Source organism: Petaurus breviceps, unplaced genomic scaffold (assembly GCF_028583685.1).
Source record: "Petaurus breviceps papuanus isolate PSGF00001 unplaced genomic scaffold, PetGlider_PUasm1.0 91023, whole genome shotgun sequence".
NCBI lineage: Eukaryota > Metazoa > Chordata > Mammalia > Diprotodontia > Petauridae > Petaurus > Petaurus breviceps.
The window spans coordinates 151389-169843 of record NW_027187398.1 but is presented as its reverse complement, the minus strand read 5'-3'; the positions used below and the strand labels follow the sequence as shown (position 1 = coordinate 169843).

Sequence of the window (18455 nt, the reverse complement as noted above, 5' to 3'; positions counted from 1 at the left end):
ACTCTTTCTGATGGGGTGCTCAGACCCCAGCTCTAGCACCATATCTCTCTCCAGTCCAAAGACCCTGTCCCTGGCAATAACTCATGAGTGGGTCCCAGTGAGGCAAAGCAAGGTTCCCTTTAGGCAAGTTCCTCCCCCAAGACAATATAAATCTCACTGAATCAACAGATGGGTTCCATGTGGCTCAGGATGTGTCACAGCTGTGAACTGAGCTGAAGTTCAAAGCAGCAAAACATCTGTGATTGAAATACCTGTGTACCTTTAGACCTGGGAACATGGCTCCTGTTCAAGAGAAAAAAGGGATACATGTGGTCACATAGGCCTATTAATGGACAGGGAAGATCTTATATTCCATTAATGCTACACTGGTGTGACCATACAAGTATGTAATAAAGTGTAGTATAGAATCTGGTCAGTGCAGATGAAGAAAATAAGGAATTATGTGGCCTACACTCCTAAAGGGAGTCATCAACATAAATAATGGAAGTCTGTCCCTCAGGATAATGATAGAGGATGGGACAAGAGGAAGAAATGGGTACAAAAGTGGGGTTAATGTCCTGGTAAGTTCCTGTCATTTATAGAATCAAACACAAAATCCTCTTTTTGTCATTCAGAGCACTTTATAACATACCCCCACACACCTTTCCAGTTTTCTTTTACCTTTCCCCCTCCTCCTCCACTGAGTACTCTTCAATCCAGTAATATTGGCCTTTAATCTGTGTTCCCTACACAAGATACTCGATCTCTAGACTTCAGGAATTTTCTAAGTCAGTCCCCCATGCCTAGAATGCTCTAACTCATCTCCACCTCGTGGCATCCCTGGCTTCCTTCAGTCCTAACCAAGATCCCACCTTCTACAGGAAACCTTTCCCAAGCCTTCTTAATTCTAGTACCTTCCCTCTGTTGATTATTTTCAGTGAAATCAATTTATAGCTTGTTTGTACATAAACAGAATTCAATTTGTTTGCATGTTTATGCTGTGAACTTCTTGAGAGACTATATTTTACCTTTGTTTCCCCAAAGAAAGCTCTTAGCAGAGTGCCTCACCCATAGTAAGAACTTAATAAATGTTTGTTGAAAGACTCCTTGACAGATAACAGCAAGGATGAGAAAAGTGTGGCACAAATGGTTTTAATGAACCCTGAAAGAGAAAAGGCCCTTGAAGGATGGTGGTAGATATGTTCCTAAAGAAGCAATGGAAAGCAAAGAGGATGCTCACCCTTCTTCTTGGACCTGTGAGTTGTATGGGAGTAAAAGAAAAAACCACCAGTGGAGGGAATTGCAAGACATTTGGCATCTTCAGAAGAGCATTAGATTTCTGTTAAAGCAAGGATGGAAAGAAGGTTTGTTGAAGAATTCAAGGATGGTGGGGTGTGTTTTTTGGAAAATAGAGGAAGGATTTTAGAGAGCACAGTGAATTGGGCTAGGTAGGCAGCAAGTGAGATGAACACATTTAAGAGTGAGTTTGGGTAGGAGTAAGGGTGCTTCAAATGAGGGTGAATTCAGAAAAGGTAACATGTGAGCACTAAAATAAAAATGATTTTCAGTGATTGTAGTTCACAGGAGATCTGGGCTTTCTTTGTAAGGAGGAACAACAGAGCAATCAATAATCAATTAATAAACATTTATCAAGTGTCTACTATGTGCCAGGCCCCGGAAATACAACAGGCTCTGTCCTCACCTAGCTTACATTGGACTGGAAGGAAGAGCAGTGCAGAGTATTTGGAGTAAGAGGATCTAGGCTCTGATATTTCTTACTTTTGTGACTCCTGACAAATGACATCTTTCACTTGTGGAATGGGCATAAAAATATGTACCCTGTCTTCTTCACAGGACTGAAACAGTAGATGGTGGAGAAATCTTTGTAAATATTAAAAATTCTCTATTTGTGTAATAACGGTAATTACAGAAGCAGAAGTGAAGGTGATTTTGAAGAATCTACTAAAATTCATTTTCTTTGGACATAGAGCTCAACAAACAGGAAGAGAAGCTCCACAGTGATCATAGCTGATATATGCCTCATTGTATAGCTGCTATAGTCTTTACAGCAGTCTAAGGATAGATTTCAGGTGTTGTGACCCCCTTTTACAGATAAGGGAACTATAAAGCCCAGAAACAGTAAATATGGGGACCTGGATTTAGACCTGAGAGTCTCCAAGTCCTAGATCTTTGCATTTCATCCTTTAGCTTCTTAAAGGTCACATTTCTCAGAGGGCCCAAAAACAGGCTTAATTAAGGGGTAAGCTTTTGTGCCTTCCATTTTGTGGGAAGTGTTTTTTTTTTTTTAGCAGTCATTTCCTATTCCTCTCATTTCAGGAAAGAAATAGTCAACTACTTCCACTAGTTGGCCCATTATTACATGCTCATTCTCTCTCTGCCTCTCTTCCCTCCCCTTTTTAGATCTTCACCCTAGCCTTTTAGAATCTGATAACCTTTGAGGTTGAGCTGAAGTGCTGGCCTTCCTAGGAAAGCTATTTTTCCTCATTTTTCCAGTTGCTGTGTTTCACCCCACTCTATTTTTGTATGCATTTTGTATTTGCTTATATGTGTATGTGTTGTTACCATCAGTAGAATATAATTTTCTTAAGGGAAAGGGACCCATTCCAGGTTTGTGTATTCCTAGCACCTAGCACAGTCCTGACCCACAGTGGCAATAAATGTTTGTAGAATTGAATTGAAATGAACCCCTCTTGATCCCAGTTTTCTTATCTATGAAGGACGAGAATCAGGTCCTCTCAAAAATCCTTTTGGAATCCCAAGTCTGAGATAAATATGAAAATAAAGCCCTTAGAGTAGGAGCTTTTCTGAAACGTCAGTCGGCTCCAGTTTTTAAAGTGGGACAAGCTTTGAATTTTTAAGTTGCAGGGCAGGTTCCCTGCGGTTCTCGTCAAGAGGCTGACCTTCACTAATAACTTTTACACGGGTTTTCGGGGACTCAAACACTTGCGTTCTAAACCCAGGGCCAAGCAGGGTCCTAGGGGGGACCGCTGAGTAACGGACCCTGCTTTCTCCGCAGAATAGTGCGAGAACTCGGAGTCCGCCCCCGCTCCTTTTCCCCGCATTGTTCCGGGTTGAAGAGCAGCTGCCGCGCGTGATTGGTTGTCGGGAGGCAGTATGCTAATTAGCACTCGTGAGATTTTCGGGGTCCTTGGACTGTTTCCGGGTGGGGGAATGAGCTGCGTAGGGCTTGCGCGTTGGCGTTCTTGTTCAGGAAGACACGGTGCATCGGTTTAGGGTGGGAGTCGGTAGGGTGTGGAAAAATAGCCGTAAGCTAACAGTGTACGGGGTAGGCTGTGGCGGGCTCGTCGGGAAAGTGCTAGCCAAGACTATACTTTCAGGGATCATTTCTATAGTATGTTACTAGAGAATTGTGGCTGAAAGTGTAGCACGGAGGTAACCACGAGGAGGAGCTGTAGTGTTCTCTTCTGAGCGTGAGGCTGGCTTGCGACACTGCTTATTTGTAGTTGTCGTTTGCTATTGATGATCGTTCTTCTCTATTTTCGAATAGAGTGAGAGGAAGAGAACGCAGGCTGAGTGGGCCTTTGATTTTATATTTAGTTTATAAAGGGAAGTATAGAGAATAAATTTTGAGTGGGGGATTTTAATTCATAATCATCTGGCGAGAGAATGAACGGAGGCAGTGGTTTTCCGCTTTTTTGTTACTGGTGTTTTCTATTTAGTATGGGTTTTTTGGTGGTGTGGTGTAATTATTTTAGTTTGTTACTTTAGGAACTTTTTAGGTTCTTTCTGGTTTGGCATTCATATTTTTGGGACTGTTAAGTTTCTTGACTCAATGTCAATTTTTTTAGTTGTTGGGATTTTTAGTGGATTTTTTTCCATTTGTGACTGTTTTTTGTCTTTATGTTTTTAATTTTTACTTTCTTATTGGTTTTCTCTTTTCATCCAGGAAAATTCTAGGTGACCTTTTTTGGCATGTTTCTTTGTAAAGAACCTTAACTTGCTATTTCCTTCTCCAAGTCATTTTACCGTTGAGTAAGGTAAACTGGGTTAAATGACTTAGCTCCAGTTATACAAGTAAGTGTAAAACTAACACGTTTCTAAAGAGGAAGAGTTTTGCTTCCCTTATTATTCCCTTAAGTATTTTTCAAATTTTACTATTGATAGAATTCCCAATAATGTTGTTGATGTTGAGCATTCTTTCTTGATTCCTGTTATCTTTAGAGAAACTACCAGCGTTCCTTCCTTATAAATAATGCTAGTTCTTGGTTTGATTAAGTCTTGAGAAGGGTGTAAAACCAGTTAGAAAAGTTTGAAAGGGAGAGAATCTTTGTCTAAAGCTAAGCCTTTAACAAACTATGTTCTAAGGGGCGGCTAGGTGGCAAAGTGAGTAAAGGCCAGGCTGGGAGTCAGGAGGACCCCAGTTTGATTCCGGCCTCAGACACTTAACACCCACACCCACACCCACACACAAACTAGCCACTAGCCGTGTAACCTTGGGCAAGTTACTTAACCCCAGTTGCCCTCCAAAAAGGCAAAAAAAAACCCCAAAAAACAACAACAAAAAACTATGTTCTAGGTGACATGGAAGTATACACTCTTGCCTCATTCAGGACCTCACTCCTCACACATTCATTCTTCCTTCTCTTTCATATTCAGCATCACACTAGTTTCTTTCAGTTTACCTACACAGATGCTTTTGTTTATATTTAATTTACTTCACCCTCCACCTACACAACATGTTTTTCCCATTTTGCTCTTCTTCCTTACAAATGTATTGTCTTCAAAGTTTCAGAAATACGTTAATTTAACTTCGAGATCATAGCCCTCTGGATAATTGCAGATCAATTGTAGGACTCTTCTTGGATGTTTTAATTTGTCATCTTTTCTGTGGTATTACCCATATTTTAGCAAACATGGAACACATATAGTCCATTTTATTTTACATTGAATCATGGTGCTTAAATTTTAAAGGGATCATAGAAATTTTCTAGTTCAACCTTTCATTTTGCAGATGAAGAAATTGAAGTGTAGAAAAGGGATTGATTTACACAGTCACACAACTACTAAATGACAATCAGAATTTGAACCCAGGTGTGATAAGTTTTTTCACTTTAAACATGGTACTCATTACACAATGGTAAGACTTGTTAACTTCTTTCTGTTTCCTTTGTGTCTTGCTTACTCTCCATATACTCTAAAAATCTTAGTGGGTTTGCCTGTGCTTTATATTTAGAGCAAATACTTTAAAAAGTAGAAAGTTAAAAGATTGTACTGCTCATGATTTCACCCTAGCCTTGGGCTTCTTTTTAAACAAAAAGCAAAAACATGGCCTAATTCACTGTAACAGAGATTAATTTATATGTTGTTGAATTTATTTCATTGAAGAAGTGAGATGATTCCTGATATCTTTGAATGTCTTTAGTTGCCTGTTTTTATTTGCTAAGGGATCATTGTGGAGTGTGTGATAAATGAATTTTAGAGAGCAGCAGACTCTTGAGGGCTGAGGGTTATGGCATTTTCATCAGATTGTAGAGAATGGCAAACTTTACTTAAGACTGTACTTTTCCAATACTGAGGAATGGTTGTTGAGCCCCTAGGACTGCTATTATATTGTACCCACTCCTTGTTCTGTACTGCTTTGTGTGTGCAATTTTGACTAGTTTCAGTGCTGAAGAACTGTGCCTCTAATGAAACGGGTGTTGGACTCCCTTTTTTTTTTTTAATTAACATGTTTTGGCTCAATTAGACCCTCTATTCTCTTTCCTTAAAAGTGGGGGTAGAGTAGAAAAGGTACTCACTGTACAATAAAATCAGGGAATGGACTAGTGTTTTATTCCTACACCCAAAAGAAATACTAAAAGTAAGACTCAATGCATAAATATACAAGTATGGGATGCTGATACTTCAGCCTCCTCAGAACATAAAATAGTTTGTAGGACTGCTAATTAAGCATTTTACGGTTTTACCTTGAATTTGCAGTGTATATCTGTTAGTAAAGTGGTCGGGCACAGAGCAAGCTTTTTCTCCACCATCCTCTCCAGAAGTGTTGATGTAGATGCCAAACACTACTCTGCTGCCACCAACCTGTTCAAACTCCAGCTGCTGCCACCCATCACTTGTCTCACTGAACCTAAGCCTACCTAGCTGTACTGTAACACCAAGGAAAGGCAACTTTCCAAGGTTCAGAATACCAGCATAGGTGCTCTCCATTTTATTCAGTGACAAACCAAGAACAGAGAAGGTCAAAACATGACATCATTCAAAATACAGCATTTACTAAGTGTGATTAAATAATCTCCAAGTACTACCCCACCCCAGGACCTTCCAATCATTCAATCAATTACAAAGTCCCTGTTCTAAATACTTCTCCACCCCTAGGCTACACCTTCATTTAGTCCACCACAAAGCCCCTCTTCTCAAATGGAGATTAGTTTCCAAACATAAGTAAAGTACCTTCATTTGTTCAATCACAGAGCACAGAAAGGTCAAAAGTTTCCCACCCCTGGATCACAATTCAATCTACCCCAGAGTTACAGCAAGTTTAAGCACAGCACTTAATACCCAAATGGAGGTCTTTTCTTCATCTTGACACGAGGCAAGTTCTCAGCAATCTTAGTTCCTGGGGAGACAAGGCTTAGCAAGGCCACAAGATACATTGCCAGTCTCTTCATTAATTCATCCTCTGTCTGTAGAACAGTCCTAGAACCCCTGAAAACATTAGCAAAACCCTCTCCCAGGATTTCTGTACACATACAACAAGAAAATCCTTCTTCAGGGCTTCTGAACCAACAGAAAGGTTCCCAGACCCCTGCAACAACAGCACTGTCCTTCACCAGTGGACAGTATTCATTCTGTCTGCAAGACAGTCTCCAGACCCCTGCAACAACAGCACTGTCCTTCACCAGTGGGCAGTATTGACTCTTTGTCTGCAGGACAGTCTCAGGGCTTCATAACCAAAAGCCAGGTTCCAGGACTTCTTCAACAACAGGACTGTCTTTCACCAGTGGACAAATCTGGCAAAACAACATCAAAACAGACAGACAAAGTACCAGCAAAACAGCCATGTCTCCTCAGTCCTTGGCAGCTCAGGGGGCAGGTCTCAAAAGTCCAGGGCAATTCAAAGTGGCTCCCAGCAATTCTATCAGTCTCTCTCTGCCTCCACGAGGTGCTGCTTCAAAAAAAGTTCTTTTGTCTCTCCAAATCTATGTCACCAGCTCCTCCCAGTTCAGGACTTTCTTTTCACATCAACAAGTCCATCCCACAGGTGGGATTAACAAGCTCAGGGTTTTAACACAATCAATTTGAAAACCAAGCCAATACAGGGGAATTTTTAATTGCCATTACTATCACAGTATCTTGGACAAGGAAAAGATAATAGCATGTTAAAATACAGTTGGGGGTAACTATACCAGAGTGGACACTACTCAGTTCCTTCCTGAACCACCTTTCTTAAGAGTTCTTTCCTGTGGTAAGTAACTCAACCTTGAATTTTAAAAGAAGGGTGGGAAGTCTGATCACCATCAGGGCAGAGATTAAGTTTGATTGTCTGGTGGCCTCACTCCATTTCAAAGGAAAGCTGTAGTCTTTGTTCTTCCCAGTCTCCCAAAGGGAAAAGTATGGAAAGGGCTTAGACTGATGAAATATTTCTTACTATTTCTAAAGAAACTTTAAAAATGAATTTTTAATTTTTATCATTTGTCGACCTTTATTTAAGAATTGGTTAAAGGAGACAAACAAATAGTGGTACAGCTACAGAATTTATTCCTTATTCCTTTCAAGCTAGCAGTACTTGCGCAAGGAGAACAAAAGGATAAGAGAGCTTAAGTACATTTTAGGACCATCCCAATTAGGGGTGGTTGAGACACACAAATTTATGATCCCCATAATGGTTTAAATATTGTATGAGAAAGAAATTTCTTAATTGAATAAATGATAAATACAGAAAAACAAGAAAGCTGACAGTGTCAATCGAAATTATGATTAAGAATATTTGTGTTTTCTTTACCATTAACATTCTATAACATGGTATATGTTCAGGAAATCTTAAGATAAGAAAAAGTCCCATTTCTCAAGTTAATGCCCTGAGTTGAGAGTCTTCTCCTGAAGGGCCATGAAATAGGCCTCTTCTGGTTTGTTGACACAAGAAGAGGTATTCTCCTGGCTCACTCAGAGAGAAAAACAAAGTTGGGTCTATTTGGAATTTATGATCAAAATGTGAATTCTTGTTTTTCCCAATCACTTCCTGAAATAGATGGCACTAAGGATAATATCCCCAAAGATGTAAGTCAGTTGCAATAAAAGCAAAAGTACAGGTTGCAAGGGGGATTAAGGTAGCACAATGAGAATACAGAACGACAAGCTAAAGCTGTAGCAGTTCCTGTGCAGGCCTGCCCCTGTGTGTGATAGCACATAAGTTATTATTTTTTTACTAACATAACTGTACTGCGATCCTAGTTCAAACAAAGCAAAGAAGTTACTGGCTACCCCCATGAGCTGATGAATTTCCCAGATTCTTGGGAAAGCTGTCTGCATCTGACATTTTCTTTTTCAAATTCCTTGGCTCAGATGTTCACTCAGGAGCAGGGGTATTCATAACCTGGAGTAGTCAGGTGGGCCTGACAGGGGCTCACAGAAACATATGATTTGACACCAAAGGCACATAGAAATGGTTCAGTTTCATTTAAACAGCACCTTTTTGAATCCCAGATGCCTCATGTAGTTATACAATTCGAAAAGGAGTTCTGGTTTTCTGGTTCAGATGTAGAGGTTCCCAGAAAATTTTGACTTAATATAAATTAGTACAGTCACTTAAAATTGATTCCTAATTTTGAAAATTCAGAAAATTTTCACTTTATGTTATTTCTATCCTTACCTAAATTCCTGTATCTGGTATAGGAATACTTTAAAATGTGAAGATCTATCCAAAATGCCTTTTAAAATCATCAGACAGATACTTTAATAAAGAAGGAATAATTTCATTGTTGCCACTGTCTTGTGCAAAAATCTAAACTTTTGATCTTATTACCAAAACATGCTTAAAGTTTGAATTTCCATAGTAGAAAAAAAAACTTTGGAAGTCAAGCAAGTTCCTTTTCAGAAATAAAACACACAATTGGGAAATAAAGTCAGAGACGATCTCACCTAAGGAGTGTCCAAGATTGTCTTCAAACTTTTCCCAAGCACAGACATCCACCTTTAGCAGTTTTAGGCCTGCAGCCCATGCCATTCCGTTATAGGCTTTTATGACAACTATCCCTGTAATCAAGCTTAAAACAATGTTGAATTGCAGTCCCCAAAAGTCTTATATAGCAAATTAATATAGACAGGTATCCTTCAGATTAGGCCATCTAAAATTTGATTAAGCTATTAGTTATGAAATCAAGTTACAAATCTTTCTGCCTTTCTAACATACTTCCTTACACTCTCAACATACTTAAACCCACTAAAACTGATACAAAGGTATCCAGACCACTATCTAGAAGCAGGAAGGGCTTGGATAAACCCCCATTTGTCCCCAAACTTTCTTATCTGCCTTCCATAATTCTAATCAAACCTTTATCTATCTTTCCAAATCTCTCAAACCCATTATCCAGTTTATTCAGCTTTCCTTTTCATTTTTAATCATAAAACAAGATAGCACATAAGTTATTATTCTTTTACTAACATAACTGTACTGTGATCCTAGTTCAAACAAAGCAAAGAAGTTACTGGCTACCCCCATGAGCTGATGAATTTAAGTCCTTGGAAGTTTGTTTATTCTTCCCTAATTATACACAGTCTGGAAGAGTGAGATGCTTAAGGAATCTAAAATTTTCACTTATATGTTCAAATACAAATGTTAACTTTTGCTTAGGCCATGCAATAACCACAAATTCAGATTAAAACATCATGATCTCTTCTGCTTTACAACTCATTGCATTAAATTAGCAATAAATTTATCTTGCAAATGAAAGTTTTAGTAGGCTTCTTAAAATCACACTAGAGATTTTAAAAATTTCTTCTCAAAGTATTTCCCCTTCTTTTCTTTTAAAACAGCTTCAAGATTTATAAATGATCACCAAACTTTTATGAAGAAAGTTAGTTGAAAACTTTTAAAATGATCTTAAGCAGTTTGTAAAGCTTTCTGCACATGTTCTAATTCTGGATGAAAAATAATACTAGATTTTCCATTAAGCTAACACAAAAGAGCTCATATCTTTTACTGACTACTTGCTCTGATCATAGAAACCTGCTATAGAAGCAAAAAAGCAGGGACATGTGACATTCCAAATATGACAGGAGAAAACATCCTTGGCTCTGTTTAAATTCAGGTAAAGTCACAGATATCCAACCATGCAGTATCTTTTCCACCTTATAGCTAGACTCAGGAATAGGTGGGAAACATTCCTTTTCAAAGGAATCCCATGGTAAACTGAGCCAGGAGGGATCCCATCCCAGACAGAGGCTAAGATTGTCCCTTTGGCCTTTACCAAATGTAGATTTCCACCTGTCAGCAGTACAGGATCACATTCCCTCTTAGTAGCTTGTGGCATTTTCTCTCAAATATTGATCTAATCCAGACAACTATACCCAAATTCAAACTTAAAATAAAATTTAGTTATGATCCCAAGTGCCTTTTACCATAAGCAACAAACCTCATGGATCACAGCTTAGAGCCAGTTAGTTATTTTTATTCTCATGTAGCTGCAATAAGGATCTCATATGAAAGGGATTCCATTTAGCACCTTTCTTTCTCAAATGTAAACTTAAGCCAATTAATTACTAATCTGGTGACTTTAAATCAGCTGGATATGTTTTTCAAATTTTTATACACAAACTAAAACTAGCTTTAGTGCCACACAACCAATCAACTTATCATTAGCCTTAGATGGAGTAGGCTTGAAAGCCACATCTCTTTTTTTTTTAAGGATTCTCATTTACTCAATAAGAATTCTACAAAATGCCTTTCCAGTTCACCTTGTACAGAGAATCATTCATTTCATCATTAGTAATGTGGAAACTATAAATCACTGTATATTTCCAGAATAGCCAAAAAGTTAAATGAACAATCAGCTATCATAGTAAATATCAGCAGTATTATTACTTGTTTGTAAAACAATATAATAGCTTTAAATTATCAAATTTTATAACATAGAAACTCAATTCACATGCAACACAATCCAGATTTTAAATTGATGTAATACCAATCCTACTTCAAAAATGTTTTTTTTAATTTCACTAGCTAAGCAGATTTTAAAAAACACAATACAATTTTAGAAAGATGGCAACAACATAACAATGAATTTCAAATGATATCATATGACATATAAAATAATTGATCTTATCACTCCTGGCAGTCAAAAACTACTTCAAAGTTAGAGAGATAATAATGTTGTATCCAACATATGCCAGACACTATATTAAACAGTTTACAATCATTATACCATTTTAATCCCATAACACTGTTAATTTTCCCTTTACAAATTCAGGTCAAGCAGAGATAACAAAAAACTTCTGGTTGTTAAAGAACCAGCAATCCCAATATAATACAAATTTCCAACTTCTTAATGATTAATTCTCAGAATCTAAGATGTTTTTAGCTATATCTAACTTTTCATTATAATTCCAGGCTGGCCATACCAGAAACCACAAGGAAAAAGCAGCTTTTAAAAATCTTTGACTGCCAGTTAGCTCTCACAAGATAACAAAGTCGTTCACAGAATATACAACACAGACTCAGAGACATTAACAGACAACTAACAAAATACAAATACACACAATACAGACACAGAGACATTGATAACAACTGACAAAATACCAATACAAAGTCCATATTTAACTACCAAAAGGAAGAGGGTGAATTGGCTATCATTATTCAAGGATTCAGGATCTGGCAGGGTAGGAGTGGATGGGGTTAAATCTTGCAACTTTTTGCTTGGAGCACCTCTATGGTCGTTGAGGGGTTGTCTCAGTGCCTCTTGTTTTTCCGATATTCTAGAACCCCAAGTCGTGTCTTACATTCTGCCTTCCAATGTCCTGGTTTCTTGCAATAGTGGCAAATACCAGGCTTGCTGCCCTTAACCATGTCAGAGGTGGAGTGTGGGTTTTGAATGGGAGCTGTCAATTGCTGAAGCTGCGGAGTATAGACCTGATTTTCTTAGTTCGAAGCTCCCTTTTTGCTTCTGAGTCTTCCTCAACCTGAGTGGTCAGGGTCTGGGCAAGTTGGGAGGCTAATTCAGCTATAAATTGAGGGTGTTTAGACTGCCACTCTGGCTGAGTAATTTTGATATTTTGTGATAGGGAAGGTTGGCGGTTATTAACAAAGTAGGAGAGAAACTGAGTCTGGCCTCCTCCTTCCCGATCATTGGGCAAAGCCAGAGTTAGCATCAAAGACCTCAGCTAAGCAATTGTAAAATTGGAACACGGTTTCATCAGGCCCCTGAGTGACACACTTAATTTTAGAGAAGTCTGTAAGTTGGGGGAAAAGCTACTGGGATAGCATCTATTAGGGCTTCACCTAAGGCTTTGGCCTCCCTATAGTGCTCTTCCTGGTTTTTACAACCTAACCAGTCTGGTTTTTGCATTTCCTCAATGGTGGCTCTTATACTCGCCTTATTCCACCAATTTTTAACTTCACCTTTTCCAACCAGGATCACCACTGAAAGACAAATGTCAGGAATCCCCGGGCTGTAAGACTGAAGGGCGACCCTGAATTGATCAGCAAAGCCTATGGAGTCCTGGCCGGGGTTCGGGAAAGTCCTGACTCCAGGGCCAGTGCTCTATTCACTGCACCACCTAGCCACCCCTTCAGTCCATTCTTAATCCCTGGTGGGAGAACTAAGAATTCTGAGAGCTCATTTGGGATTAGACTTTCATTCTGACACAGAAATGTTTTTTCCTTTCCTTTGTTTATCTTTCTGCTTTTGTTAGTTGTTTCACTTTTTTTTAGGGGTGGTTGAGACACACAAATTTATGATTCCCATAATGGTTTGAACATTGTATGAGAAAAGAATTTCTTTTTTTTTTTTTTTTTTTTGCTTTTTGGAGGGCAATTGGGGTTAAGTGACTTGCCCTGTGTCTGAGGCGGTATTTGAACTCAGGTCATCCTGACTCCAGGGCCGGTGCTCTATTCACTGTGCCACCTAGCCACCCCGAAAGGAATTTCTTAATTGGATAAATGATAAACACAGAAAAACAAGAAAGCTGACAGTGTCAATTGAAATTATGATTCAGAATATCTTTGTTTTCTTTAGCATTAACATTCTATAATATGGTATATGTTCAGGAAATCTTAAGAAAAAATCCCATTTCTCAAGTTAACGCCCTGAGTTGAGAGTCTCCTCCTGAAGGGCCATAAAATAGGCTTCTTCTGGTTTTGTTGATATAAGAAGAGGTATTCTCTTAGCTCACTCAGAGAGAAAAACAAAGTTGGGTCTATTTGGAATTTATGATCCTACTCCCAGCCTTATCTGGTCTCTGGAATGGCTGAGATAGAGAGCCTCTTTTGTAAAATGAGGCATAGCAGTCTGTTTGATTAATTCAAACTTTTGCCAAAATATATTAAATGATTATCACATACTTCCACTAGATTAGAAGTACAAAGTATCAGTTGTAGACAGTTGGTTTCTTCCACCATAAAAGAGATGCCTAACAAAAACATAAATGTAATAAAACAATAACTGATTACCCCAACTATTCTTTAAATAAATGCAAAGACATGTAGCTGAACTGTTGTACCTATGTTTCATTTTGTCTCTGATATGAACTGTTTTCTTAGTTGAAAAACCTGGATGACCTGGCAAGTGAGCACAGGCTTAGGTTTCTTAATCCTTTCAACTGAAGCATCCTCCTGTGTGTTTCTCTAGGAAGTGACATGTTTCTTTGAGGAACAGTGAATTAGGGAGAAGCCTTTCTTATTGGGCTCTTGTCTCCCACTCAGAAACTCCCCATCCTCTCAAACCTGTAAGGCAGGTCCATCTATTGTTTTGCTTATTCAATGCTGAGACAGCCCACTGGGAATCCAGATTGATCCATTTGGTTTGCCTAGCTCTAGACAAAATAAGGAGAGGTTCAGAAATATAATAATAACTTGCATTTATGTGAGACTTTAACTTCATAAAACATTTTCCTTACAACACCTTTGGGTAGGTGCCAAGGCAACAAATCAGTTTCTCACAAGGGATATTCTGTCACTTATGCTCATGGAAAAAAACATAAAGCAGAAAAAGCAGCCAGGGACTTGAGAGGTCAAATCTCAGTCTTGCCTATGCAAGCACATGCATTTACTGCCATGTGCTTTAACTTCTGGGGGTTGATTTTACTACCTTAATGAGAAGCCAGGAGAGATGTTCCAAACTATGCAGGACCCCAAAGAACCTACTAAGAAGGCAGCTCTTCCAGGCACAGTTGACAATCACCTTCAACACAACCTTTAGTCATGGGGGCATACAAGAACCAATCATGGGTCCTGAGTGTGGAGCCCATCTTCTACAGTTACTCCTGTAGCAAGTATACTTTGACTGTTTTTCCCAGAGCCAGACTTGTTACATCTGCTTTCTAAGGAGTTTTGGAGGTATATTTTCTAATCACCCCATTGACACTTTCTCCGGTATTAGGGACCATTCATTAGCACCCCAATTCCATTTAACCACTTTACACCCATTACATTTTACAAAGGGAATTTTATTTCCTCTAATACATGTCTAAGGTTTCCTCAAAAGCAGGGAGTAAAAATGGTTCATTATACTCAACATACAGTGTAAATTAAACAGCTATTTATTTCTTTCATACAAAAGAAATGCTTAACAGAAGAAACTCAGAAGTATGCATTAATAAAAACTTAAAAGAGACAGCAATAACTTAAAACTGTTATGACTCCCAAGAATGTAACACACTTAAAATATCAAAATATGAAACTTCTAGTGGGAATGCTTAAGTTATTTTCCATTCACCTTAGTTTTGGTACTTCCTTTGGCATCTTCCTCGATGTCTGTATTCTCTAGCAAACCAGGCCAGGTGTTGGGGTCCTCCTCCTTTTGGTGATTATCTTTCCCTCTAAAAAGCACTTTAGGGGACACCTCTCCTAATGAAGTTGGCACCTACCTTAAGACCTAAGAGCCTCTGATTTCTTAAATTCATAAGGAAACTTTTAAAGCATAGTTATATCCATCTTATCAATATCTCTCTCAATCACTTGTACTCAGGGAAAGATCACAAAACAGAAGAGGCACCAAGGACCCAAGGCCCGGGCTTAGGCTTTCTAAGGCAAGACATGTGCCCATTGCAGTCACCAGACTACTGACATAGGAGAGGTTGCCCCTTACCCACTCCTCTAGTTAGAGGATCCTGACACTCTTGGACAGACAAGGAAGGAGAAGACTAGAGGGAAACCTCACTTCTTCTTTAAGGTCTGCTGCATGGGGAACTCTTCCTGCCTCATTGCCAATCTGACTGCCACCACAGGGACTGTTTGTCCAACAGAGGGTTTGCTGCATTATCCTAAAGTTCAGACTTTTAGCAATAAGCATACATAGCCTCATGGAAAGGAGCATGATAAATGTCATAGGAAGAGACCAAGTTCCAGGCATACTCCATGGAGTTTACTCTGACCAGAGCCAACAGAGAAGTGGGGGGAAAGTCCTTCTGATTCACACCCATTATGCTCTCACTAGTCCCACAGAGATCTAGAACTTGAAGGTATCTCAGAGATCATATAGTCCAACCACTTCCTTTTTAAACGAAGAAATCATGGAGTTTGTTAGGTCCTTCCTCTAGGTCATGTATATCTGAGGTGGTTATCTGAACCCAGGTCATAGATCAGGAGCTGGAGAGGACCTCAGAGGCAATCTAGTCCTACATGGCTCATTTTGCAGATGAGAAAACTAAGACCCAGGGATGTGGGTGACTTGCTCAAGGTCATTTAAGTGCTAGAGGTGATATTTGAACCTTGACAGGTCCTCTGATTCTACAGCCAGTGCACTTTGGACCATACTGTGATGTTGCCCTTAGCTATTCACTCTCACCAGATGACTAATTATTGTCCCCTAAACCCAACAAGCCCATTTGTTAGAAAAGCACTATTTAAATATGAATTTTATTTTTCCACCTCCTGGTTCTCACTTCAGGATGCCTTCCCTCCTTAGCAAGGTGCCTGGCATATAGTAGGTGCTATATAAATGCTTATTCCCATCTTCCCTTCCATCTCTCCAAAGTTCATTCATTCTTTGAGATCCTGCTTAAGGCTTCCTTCCTCAGGGAAGTCTTTTTTGATCACTCCATGGAGTCCTTACTGATCTCTTTATCTGAGTACATATTATTAGACCAGGCATTTGACTCCAAGTACAATTCTATTTACTTTGTATAGATTATACTTACCATATTTAACCTGGTTGATGTATCTTCTCTTACCATGTAAGCTTCTTGGGAGTCAGGACTTTGTCACTTTGTATCCCCACATCTGCATCTGGCATGATGCATTGACCATCGATCTGTCATCTCTGTTGTGCTTTTATTTAGCTTTGGATGTGAGTATGGCCAAAGTACTAATCCTTGACCTCTCAAGAGTAAGGACCTGGGGGGAGTAGTATCTGTACAGTAGTCTTTTTTGTTGTTGAGTCATTACAGTTGTGTCTGGCCCTTCATGACCCCATTTGGAGTTTTCTTGGCAAAAAAAGTGTTGTTTTTTTTTTGTGAGAAAAAAATAGTGGTTTGCCATTTTCTTCTACTGGACAATGTAATAGATTGTTAAGGCCGTAAGAGCTTCTCTGCAATCTGGCCTGAGAGCCTAAAGGGACACCCAGTGTGGCTGAGGCAGTGTCTTTTTAAAATTATTACATTAACAATGAAAATAATAACTGGCATTTATTATAATCCATTAGTTTTAGAAAGAATTTTCCTCATAATCTCGTACTTAAAGTAGGTGCTAGTTCGAGTAGCATTTTGCCTGTTTGACAAATGAACGTTTAAGGCACTTATTCATGGCACTTCTGGAAAGAGAAGCTAGCTAATGTGGGCTCCCCAGGGACACAGGTGTCCTCGGAAACTGGACACCGGGAAGCTTTACTGAAACCTCGGCAGTATTCAGAACGTGACCAGGTGATGAATCGATTGATTAGAGGAGAGGTTGTCTTGTGGTTATTTCTGGAGAGCCACCAGGGCACCATCTCGGTCACAGCAGGAAAAAAACTCTGCCTGGGGAAAGAGCGCGGGGGAGGGGGGGGAAGGGCCGGGGCTGGGCTCGGAGCAGTGATTGGCTGTCAGGAGGCAGTATGCTAATTAGCACTCGTGAGATTTTCGGGGTCCTTGGACTGTTTCCGGGTGGGGGAATGAGCTGCGTAGGGCTTGCGCGTTGGCGTTCTTGTTCAGGAAGACACGGTGCATCGGTTTAGGGTGGGAGTCGGTAGGGTGTGGAAAAATAGCCGTAAGCTAACAGTGTACGGGGTAGGCTGTGGCGGGCTCGTCGGGAAAGTGCTAGCCAAGACTATACTTTCAGGGATCATTTCTATAGTATGTTACTAGAGAATTGTGGCTGAAAGTGTAGCACGGAGGTAACCACGAGGAGGAGCTGTAGTGTTCTCTTCTGAGCGTGAAGCTGGCTTGCGACACTGCTTATTTGTAGTTGTCGTTTGCTATTGATGATCGTTCTTCTCTATTTTCGAATAGAGTGAGAGGAAGAGAACACAGGCTGAGTGGACCTTACGAGTTTTTGATGAGTACATGAAGAAAAGGTTTGGATCTACTTCGTGTAGGCGTAAAAGGAAGGTAGTTTAATGAGTAGGCAATGTAATTCTTTTATTGAAGCAAAAGTATACTAGCTTTATCATTTATTTTGTAAAGGTGTGGTAAGTGACACGGTTGTTAACTCTTTTTTTTTTCCCAAAAAAGTAAATATTTCTTAAGGTGTTTTAGAGGTGGTTTTGTTTTAGTGTGTAAAGAGGCAGGAAATTAAGGGAATATATTTAATTCGGAATTCCGTTTCAAGTCTATGCAGTTGTTTTGATTTTTTTGGTCTTACAGGGTTCTTTTGTTTTTTTTAGCAAACACATTGGAGGGGGTTAGCTGCTTTTCTTTTTCCAGCCCATTTGAAGGAACTGAGGCAAGTTGTTTTAAGGAGCGTAGTACTACCCAGGATCATCCAGCTAGGAAGTGCTTGAGATCAGATTTGAAATTAGCAGTCTCCTTGACTCCAAGGTTTGCTCTGCATTTTTTAATTCACTGTTCCACTTGTCTGCCCTCAATTCTTTTTAGTAGTAGTTATTTGAGGATTTGGAAATTGAGGAAAATGACCCGAACAATTTGTGGAATACTGTTGTGCTGTAAAAAATTTTGGAGATCTTTGCAGGAAACCCAGGGAAGACTTGTATGAACGGTCGCAAAATGAAGAGAACATTATACAGTAGCAACAATATATATTTTTTGCTTTTTGGAGGGCACTTGGAGTTAAGTGACTTGCCCAAGGTCACACGGCTAGTGTGTGTGTGTGTGTGTGTGTGTGTGTGTGTGTGTGTGTGTGTGTG

The 18455-nt window shown here is 39.4% G+C and overlaps 1 protein-coding gene and 2 non-coding genes across 3 annotated transcripts in view; all 3 read left to right on the top strand.

Annotated features, from left to right (window-relative positions):
* TEX14 (testis expressed 14, intercellular bridge forming factor) overlaps positions 1 to 18455 on the top strand; it is a 165828-nt gene that overhangs the window by 26432 nt on the left and 120941 nt on the right. The window lies entirely within an intron of this gene.
* On the top strand, positions 3323 to 3539 carry LOC138153829 (small nucleolar RNA U3). The gene has a single exon (XR_011166469.1). It is a non-coding gene; the product is annotated as a small nucleolar RNA U3 (small nucleolar RNA).
* LOC138153827 (small nucleolar RNA U3) lies at positions 17416 to 17632 on the top strand. The gene has a single exon (XR_011166467.1). It is a non-coding gene; the product is annotated as a small nucleolar RNA U3 (small nucleolar RNA).